This window comes from Piliocolobus tephrosceles, unplaced genomic scaffold (assembly GCF_002776525.5).
Source record: "Piliocolobus tephrosceles isolate RC106 unplaced genomic scaffold, ASM277652v3 unscaffolded_39869, whole genome shotgun sequence".
In the NCBI taxonomy this organism is placed as follows: Eukaryota; Metazoa; Chordata; class Mammalia; order Primates; family Cercopithecidae; genus Piliocolobus; species Piliocolobus tephrosceles.
The window spans coordinates 2,382-11,307 of record NW_022324163.1 but is presented as its reverse complement, the minus strand read 5'-3'; the positions used below and the strand labels follow the sequence as shown (position 1 = coordinate 11,307).

Genomic DNA, 8,926 nt, shown 5'->3' with positions numbered 1-8,926 from the left:
AGGGTGGGACAGGCCCCGCTCTGCTACACAACGTGGTCTTTTCTTCCTCTCCCCTCTTCCTTCCTTCTTTTCTCCTTCCCCTTTCCTCTGTCCTAGCACTGCCACCTCCTCCCTGCCCAGACCCCTGGGCAGGCAGCAACACTGCCCTTTAGAAAGCCCCCTAGCAGCTACGAAAGGTGAGGTGCTCATCAACCCTTACAGGGGAGCAGAGGGCGAGAGTGAGGACGTGGGGCAGCACCAGCCAGAGGGACAAACACATTCACGCTTGGAACTATTTGGAGGTCAGCCCGGGCCTCGAGGCAGAGGCACCTGGGGCTCCAGCAGGAGGTATCCCTCACCCTGAGGCCCACTTTAATTTCCCAGAGATAATAACACCGGCGCCGAGTATCTGCCAGGCACCTGAAGACAGATGACCAGTGTTTGCAGGGTAATAGTTTGTGTCAGAGTAATTTGGAATTTATACCCCAGGAGGCAGATAATCCCCTTTAGAACTCTCCAGCCTCCCTAGGACTGGAGGGGCTTTCACAGGCTGCTTGCTGAAGACATAAACAAAGAGAGCTCCACGGAAGCACCCTGCTGGCCTGAGTCCTATTTTTAATATCTTAATTGAGTCTCCAAGCCCTAAACACGGTGGCGCAACCAAATCTCCAGCCTCCACCTCCAGCTCTGTGTCGGAGAGAGGTCAACGTCACTTTCTGCGAAGCCGGGGAAAACAAACCGGGAAGTAGGGTGGGTTTGGGGTAAGGGGCAATTGCTGGTATTTTGGTGGTGGTTGTTTTTGTTGTTTAGCTTTGTGTATATTTTTAAAGCTTACGAAAAGATGAGAAAAATCCAGGTGCACGTTCTCACCTAAGTTAAACCAGCGGTTCTCAAAATCCCAAATTATTTTACTGCTTTTTGTTCCCCGGAACCAGCTCACAATCTGCTTTGTGCTTGATTTAAAGGCGCTGACAAGCTGCTGCCCGCTCCCCAGCACAGTGGCGAGACTGGATTGGGACTGTCATATATAATGCATGGAGTCGGGGCCGGGAGCTGTGCTGGATGCCTGTGTGATCCGCTTTGGAGCGCTGTTCCCAGAGCCATTGTGCAAACATATTTACTCTGCATAAAAGAATGGGATGAAGCTGCAAAGGACATTCATTCATCGAAGTGGATTTAATTTTTAAACTCGCATTAGGACAGGATTAACCTTGCTGAAGGGTATGGCGATGTGGGTGGAATGTATAAAACTAATCTAGGATCCACGTTGGTACGGGAGGAGCGCTGGGTGGAATTAAATATTTATTGCACATAAATACCTTCTCCTCCACCTCCCTCACCCCTGCACAGTCACCTCTGTGTAGCGGGTTCTCTGCTACAGTAGAGGCCAGAGCACGTGACCACAACTTCTTCCATCCTCCCAGCACCCTGATCTGGTCATGGCAGTGACAAGAGACACCGGGGGGTGGGCACGTGGGTTTGCAGGCTCACACACACACATGCATGCACGCACACATGTACACACTCTGTCCCTGCCTGGGTTCTTTCTTTCTTTCTCTCCTTCTACAGAGGAGCACTCTCTCAGAGGCAGAGAGAGCCCAGCCAGCCATGGTCACCACTAAGTCACCTCCATCATACTCTGAGTTGGGGGGCAAGTGAGCCCCCCATCCTCCATGAAGAATCCTAGGGAAGAATCTGATTGGCTAGTCACCTGCCAGTCATCACAACTGACGGAAATGAGGGGTGGAGCTGCTAGGTGAAGACAATGACCAGGGTGCAGGCAGGCTGACCATCCCATCGTTTCGCCTGGAACTGTCCCAGTATTAGCAATGACAGTCTTATGTCCCCAGGGCAAACCAGGGTGGCTGGTCACTGAAGTTCAAGTCTCTCTAGAAATTGCCACATCTAATTAGCAAGTTGGGTAAGTGGGCTATAACCTGTTTCTCAAGCGCTTTATTTGTGTGATTTGCCCAGAAATTGCTTCAATAAGAGATGTTCAAAAAGGAACAACAAAAAAGAAGTGAAACAATGTCAGAGGGTAGCTTGCGGTTTCTTCAGCAAAATGCAGATCCCTCCATTATCTTGTGGTTTAAACCAAAGCTGCCTTTTGGAAACTCCCGCTGCTTCTCCAGCCTCGTGGAGGGTGGCAGGTTCCTCTTTTAAGTGTTGCAGGCTAGGAGTTGCGTGGTTAATGTTGGGATCATACACACTCTGTATTTGCTACCACAGCCCCCCCACCGCTAGAAGTCTCTCAAGAGGAAATCGGTGGCGTGGTCATGCACAGCTCCTGTGCTCCGGACAGAGACTGTCGTGGATCCAGGGCCATCTAGACATCTAGGTATTTTCAGCTTTCTTCCCTTAGGACGAGAGGACCAAGGCCTGAGCAGCCCCGAATCGCTCCCATGGTGGCCCAGACAGGCACGGAGGAGGGTGATTGGTCCCTGAGAATGTGGATGCCTGGAGCGGTGCATGGGGCTGTTTCTGCCTCGTTCTGAGCCTGCACTGGGGCCTCGGGTCCCTGCAGAGCTGGCGGCCCACAGCTGATAGCACTGTCCAGGTGCAGATTTCAATCATTTTCCATGTAAAGGATGTGCACGTGACCTAACCAGAGTGGCCGACCTTCAGTAAGAGCCACCTGGGATGGTGCAGGAGGGGAGGGGGGACTTCACTGTACATTTTACATTTGGGGAAACTGAGGCAACCTGGAGGCGGTTGCAGAGCTAACCACTAGCGGGAGAGCATCGGGCACATGAGGACCTGCAGCTTTGCAGGAGGAAGCCCGAGCGTCTTCACGGGCACTCTTGGCTGGAGGTTCATCTTTGAAATCAGCCCTGCCTCCTCCAATCAGCTCTGTCTGGTTTAGCTCAGCTAACAGGATGCATCAGTTTACCCAATTAAAACACTTCACACTCTCACGTAAGGACCGATAAGCTTAACCTTTAGGGACAGGTTTGGTTTTGGTTTTGCCTCTTCCTGTCACAGGCTTCAGCTGCCGCATGGATGAGGAAGTCAGGGAGGTAACTGACCAGACCAGCGCACCTTCTCCCTGCCCCTGGCTGGCTTAGCTGGGACCTTTCCCCCTCTGCCTCTCCAAACCTGAGGCTGGAAGGGGCCTATGGGGTGTGTTCGGGAATCTGGGAGATTGCCAAGCCCTATCTACCAAGGTGGCTGGTTCTGTCCCTAAGTTGGAGCTCAGGACTGGCTTCAGCCAAGGCAGTGCCCAGAGCCTTTGAGAGACCCCAGGTTGGGGTCCGTGGGGTGGGCCTGGCTCTTTAGGGAAGGCTGCTGTCAGGAAGCATGGGCCGCCGCATGCTCTCCTCCTGGTGTTGACAGTGACGGATATGGTCAGGGCAGGACCCAGACAGGGAAGAGCTGAGGTTCCTGGCGGGTCAGTTTGGCTCTTCCCTGCTCTGTTCTGTGGCTGCAGATACAAACCTGGGGCCCAGCAGGGACAGGTGTCTCCACCTGTCAAAGGCCTACGGGCCCAGAGAGGGGGACACTGCTCCTCCTGGCCCTGGTGTCGGAAGCACGGGATGACTGGCCTTTGTGAAGAGGCGGAGGAGGGCGGGATGCCTGCTGGGCATGGGGACGCTCAACTTCCAAGCAGGTCTTGCTGCTCTCCTGCCCTACAGGTGACAAAGCTGAGGCTCTGTTGGGAGTGGCAGTCTGCCCGTCATCCCTGGCAGTGGGTCACCATGGAGCCTGGCTCTGGGACCTGAAATTGGACCTGGGTTATGCAGCTGGCCCGTGCGGGTGCTGGCCTTGCCTCTCTGGGCCTCCAAATCCTGAGCTACACAATGAGGACGAGGCCGGCTCTGCACTGAGAGCAAAGCCGATGGCAGAGGCCACGTGCCGCAGGCCTGGACTCATCCACCTCACTATGCAGGCAGGTCCCAGCCCCTAGAAGCTCCTGGAATTTGGAACTCTGTGCAGAAGCCCTCAGCAGAGCAGCCCAATTCTGCCTCTCCCAGCTGCCCCAAGAGCCTGCTACCTCATCTGCAGGGGCAGGGAAGACCATGACGCCCCCCCACCCCACATCCAGGCTTCCCCACAATCCACAGACCTGTCCATTTCACCTCCGTCCACGTCCCTTTCCCCTGCTGCCACTGCCCAGGCCCAGCCACCCCCACCCCTCTGCTGCTGCATGCAGCCTGGAAGGTCACCGCACGCCTCTCTATCCCGGGCAGTCCTGCGCCACTGGGCCCAGCTGTGAGACGGAGCATAAGGGGCATGTGGCACCCCTAAGCACAGACCCTCCTGGGCTGTCCTGTTACAGAAAGAGGCAGATCGCCCTCCTCACAGCCTCCAGGCCCTCTGGGTCCAGCTGCGTTCCCTGCCCGACTCATCGTGTGAGTGCCAGGCATGGCCCTCGCCTGGGCACTCACCCTCCCACCCCCAGGCCTCCCAGGGCCAGAGTCTCTGCCCTGGGCACTTGTATTTACCTGATAATGGCCATTCGTCCTTCCGTCTTGTCTGCACCGGACAGTCATAACTCTCCCGTCTCCCCACTGGCAGGACACACTGCACCTTCTGCATCCCACCGTGGCCCTGGGACCACTTCACTTGTCTCTCAGCGCACTGAGGCCAGGGACTCAGGGATCACATCTCTTTCTTGAGCAATGTACCTGGAACCACTACTGAATGAATGATGAACGGACCAGTGAATGAACACAGGCAGGCCTCAGGAGGTCCTTCCAGCCCTAAAACTGAATCGGGGACTTGATGAATGCCAGTGAGTGATTTTCTGGCTCCAAAGGCAGATGGGGGGAGTGGAGGACTCAGCCCTGCGTGCGTGCAGTGACCCAGCACTAGGAGAGGTGGGTGGCTCTGGCGGGGTGGCCGCCTGTGAGATGCTCCCCGGGGCTTGCTGGGGAGAGAGATGAGTAAACATCAGTCAGAGTTTTGTGACGAAGCCTCTGCCAAGGGAAGCCCACGGTATCACAGAGACGAGACAAGGGCATCCACCACAGGAGGGTGGACATAAACAGGGTGGGCAGGTGTGGGCTTTGTCATTTCTCATGGCCAGGGCTGGGAGTCCTCAGCGCTTCCAGCTCTGGAGACAGGCCCAGAGCCCTGGAAAGGGGAGCTCCCATCAGCCCACAAAGAGCTGGGCTGGCTGTCCAAGGCAGACATCCGGGGTCCTTCTGTTTGAACCGATGGGTAGACACTCAGCTGCTCCGGGGGCTGGTCCAGGTTCCATCCCAGTCATGGCTGTCTATGCAGAACATGGCACCCAGGCCCCCAGACTAGCAGATAATCCTTCAAGAGGGTCAGAAACGGTGTGCCGAGCACAGTTCTCCATGGGACAGAGGCCTCTGGACATGGGCCTGAGGGGCCCACATTGAAATAGGACTCTCTAATCACAGCTGGGCACCAATCGGGCACCGGCTTCCATGGCTGAGGCCTGCTGGCTTCTCTCTCTCAGTGAACCGTGCTCCCGTCAGCCTCTGCGTGACATCCCTGAAGGCCACAGCCACCTCTTGCTCTGCATCCGGGAGCAGGAGTGTCCGGGGTGGAGGCTCTGCCGCCCCATGGGCTGTGGGGCTGTCTGTGCCAGGAGAAAGGACCCCTACCCGTGCCTGCTGTGTGCCTGCTCAGGGGTTGAGGCAGCTGTGCAGCTTACGAAGAGGATGGCACCCCCATCCCAGGCTGCCAGGGCGCTCTGTAACCTCCTGTCCTTGGGCTCCTCTGCTGGTCCCCTCCCGTTCCTCCTAAGCCATCCTCGTGCCTTCACCTTCTTTCCTGGAAAGCCTTGCATCCACTCATCAGAGCTTCACTGAGCACCCAGCCCGGGCCTCATGTGCCCCAGAAACACAGCCTTGAACACAACAGCGGGTTCTCTCTCAGGAGGTTCCCCACCTCCCCCTGGGTGGGGGAGAAGGAGACCAGCATTGGCATGCACTGTGTCAGGTGGAGATCAATTTGAAGAAAAGCAAAATGGGGTGGTGGTGGGCAGGGGACCGCAGGGGGTGCTATCTCAGAGCTTCCTGTAGGGCCGTCTGCGCAGAAGCCCATTGCCGTCGCTTGTAGTTCATCCGTCCTTGTGGCAGCCCCGTGCCAGTTCTGCAGACCAAAGAACAACGTTCAGAGAGGGTGAGCAGCTGGCAGGAGAACACACAGCAGCTAGTAGCAGGAGCAGAGCCCTGTCTTCCCTCTATCTGAGCCCTTTCCTCCTCCTTAGCTTTGCCCACCAAAGCCCTTCCCATCTCCTTGCCTAGACAGTGAACTGTGATGCTGTGTTCAGGATGACCCTGGCCAGGTGGAATAATTGCATGCCTAGGAAAAATGATAGAAAATAAACATTCCAAGATATTAGCAAGCCGGTGTGGCTTTCTCCACTGCTTTACATTATTTTCTTCTTACTTTCCAAATTTTATGCAGTGAGAATTTATTACTTTCATTACCAGGAGCAAAAAATAGAAACAAACAAAAAACCCTGTCTGATCTTTCAGACTAGTTCAAATGTCTTCTTTTCTAGAACTGGGATGACCAGGACATTTGGGTGTGAAAGGCGTGAAACAAGCCTTAACAGATACTAAAGAATGCCAGACAAGCAGAATGAGGATGACCCCAAGCAAGGTGGACCCTGCTCCAGCTGCAGGGAACAGCGAGGCTGCAGGTCAGTGTTGAGTGGCCCTTTACAAAGGACCATGACCCAGGCTGGGGGCAGTGGCTCACACCTGTCATCCCAGCACTTCGGGAGGCTGGATCACTTGAGGTCAGGAGTTCGAGACCAGCCTGGCCAACACGGTGAAACCCTGTCTCTACTAAAAATTAGCCGGACATGGTGGTGCACACTTGTAATTCCAGCTACTTGGGAGGCTGAGGCAGGAGAATAGCTTGAACCCAGGAGGCGGAGGTTGTGGCAAGCTGAGATTGCACCACTGCACTCCAGCCTGGGCAAGAGTGAAACTCAGTCTCAAATAATAAAAACAAACAAACAAAAGAAAAAACGCATACACACACACACACACACACACACAAACCAAAGGGCCGTGACCTGGGACAAGACTTTGGCTAAGCAAGCCCGGGTGTCCAGTAGCTATGGCCCCAGGAAGGGTCAGCAAGGCAAGTTCCATATCCCTAAGACTCTCCAATGACCGAGTCTTGAGACAGAAGCAGACAGTAGACTCAGCTCTCTGGAGGGTCCTAGCCAGGACAACACAGGTCCACCTCCAGGCAAGGTCATGCTCCCTGCCCCGCTCTGCCCCTTGGAGCAAGCTGTCGGAGGGGCCAAGGACTCCTCTCAGTAGGCTTGGGAGGAAACAGGACCGAGTTCTATTTTTTAAATCACAAAATTAGAGCCATTTCTGTCTCTCCCTGGTCTGTCCCCTCCAAACCTGGGAGGCCCCTCTCCAGCAGAGGCTGCTTTTGTTCTCTCTCATTCTATACAAACACTCCCGAGCCTTTCCGCTGCTGCAAAGAGAGCTTTGATTCTTTGCCGAGAATCTGTACCGCGGGCTCCAAACGGGAGCGTTTCTCCGGAGAGGAGCGGGAGGAGAATCGTTTTGTCGACGGCAGGTAATTAAGTCGGCACGCAGAGAGGGAGCATGCGTTATGCGATGATTAATCCCCAAGACGGCAAGGACATTTTTCATCTTCAAATCTCTCCTCGGTCGTTCATGAATCATCTCAGCTCCTGGGAGAGAAGGGCTGGTGCTCGCTGTAAGAGCAAGGGAAACTGAGTCGGCTGTGTCCACCGCCCCCGCCACGCGGTGCAGAATGGAAGCAGCCTCGGGAGGGCGTGCTCTGGGAGACCGTGGGCTTTCTCCCCAGGCACCTCGTCCATGTGGCTTCCTGCCTCCCCAGTCTCGACTGGGCAGGAATTCAGGAATCAATAAAAATGTTATTTTAAATAAAAAGAAAGCCACCCTGCTCTGCTTGGCACAGGCTGCCATTGACCGCCTTCTGCACCTGCTTTTGTTCTGTTTTTCTCAGGTACCTGCCCATTTCCAGCTCCCAGCCTCCCTCAGAACACAGACTGTCTTGCCATTTTCTTAGCGAGCAGTTTGCAGCAAAGTGCTATTTTGCTCTCAAATGCCTTCCTTTCCAATTGGGACAAACGGCTATGAATACGACGCACCCTGTTTTGCATTCAAATTGTTGTGAAAGTTTTGCGGCTGTAAATAACATGCTCTTGGTGCTCAAGACAGAATTATTATTACTTTTTTCTCAGTTCTTGGAACCAGTGATAAATTAAACATTTCTTTTGCCCCCGCCCCTTGCAGTTGGCCGGCAACGTGGAGCTGATTGCTCTGCCTCTGTCCTGACTGATGTGTCCCGAGGCCGGGAGAGGAACAAGACGACAGTGACTTGCCAGGGGTGAAGGCACATGGGTGGGGAGCAGGTGTAAATGGGGGAGGGGGCACGTGCAGGGGGGCTTTCCTGAGACAGGGCTTCTCTTCCGTGTTTTCTCTGGACAATCTTCCAATGATGAATAGAGTTTACTCTCAATGCTCAGAGGCTGACATTTGACATAGAGGGAAACTGAGACACAGCAGAGGTTTCCAGAGGGATTCTGTGCCCACACACTGTTCTCTTTCCACAGTCCACTCTGGGTCAGATCCTGGGAAGTGGTATTTTTCCTTCAGGACGGGCGCTGGGCATGTGGATGCGGGAGATCCTGGCTCCTGGGCCCTGCCAAGTGGAAACGGAGGGTGCCATGCCTCATGGACTAAAAGGGTGAGCCTGGCAGGTGCACTGGCCTGACTCACATTCCTGCTGCAAGGTCCTGAGCACCTCCTTGGAGCCTCAGTTTCCTCACCTGCAAATGGTCTTGAAGATGTTCAAATGCCTTCTTCCTTCCCGAGGTCCTGAAAACGGCCAAGGGAGGTCCGGGCGGGGAGGATTACGTGAGACACATGGGATCCACCGTGACTCAGGCCACAGGGTCCGCCGGGCACCCTGCCCAGACTGCCCCCCACCGACAGCTGCCATGCACAGGTGG

General features: G+C 55.0%; 2 long non-coding RNA genes across 2 annotated transcripts; one reads left to right on the top strand and one right to left on the bottom strand.

The window, feature by feature from the left end:
- Nucleotides 1–885: 885 nt before the first annotated feature.
- LOC113223228 lies at nucleotides 886–8,066 on the bottom strand. The gene is made up of 3 exons (XR_003308635.2): nucleotides 6,980–8,066; nucleotides 4,422–6,042; nucleotides 886–3,694 (listed from the first exon to the last, which is right to left on the bottom strand). It is a non-coding gene; the product is annotated as an uncharacterized LOC113223228 (long non-coding RNA).
- Nucleotides 1,751–3,841, top strand: LOC116418676. Its single transcript, XR_004228791.1, has 3 exons — nucleotides 1,751–1,900; nucleotides 2,209–2,317; nucleotides 3,612–3,841. It is a non-coding gene; the product is annotated as an uncharacterized LOC116418676 (long non-coding RNA).
- Nucleotides 8,067–8,926: the final 860 nt, after the last annotated feature.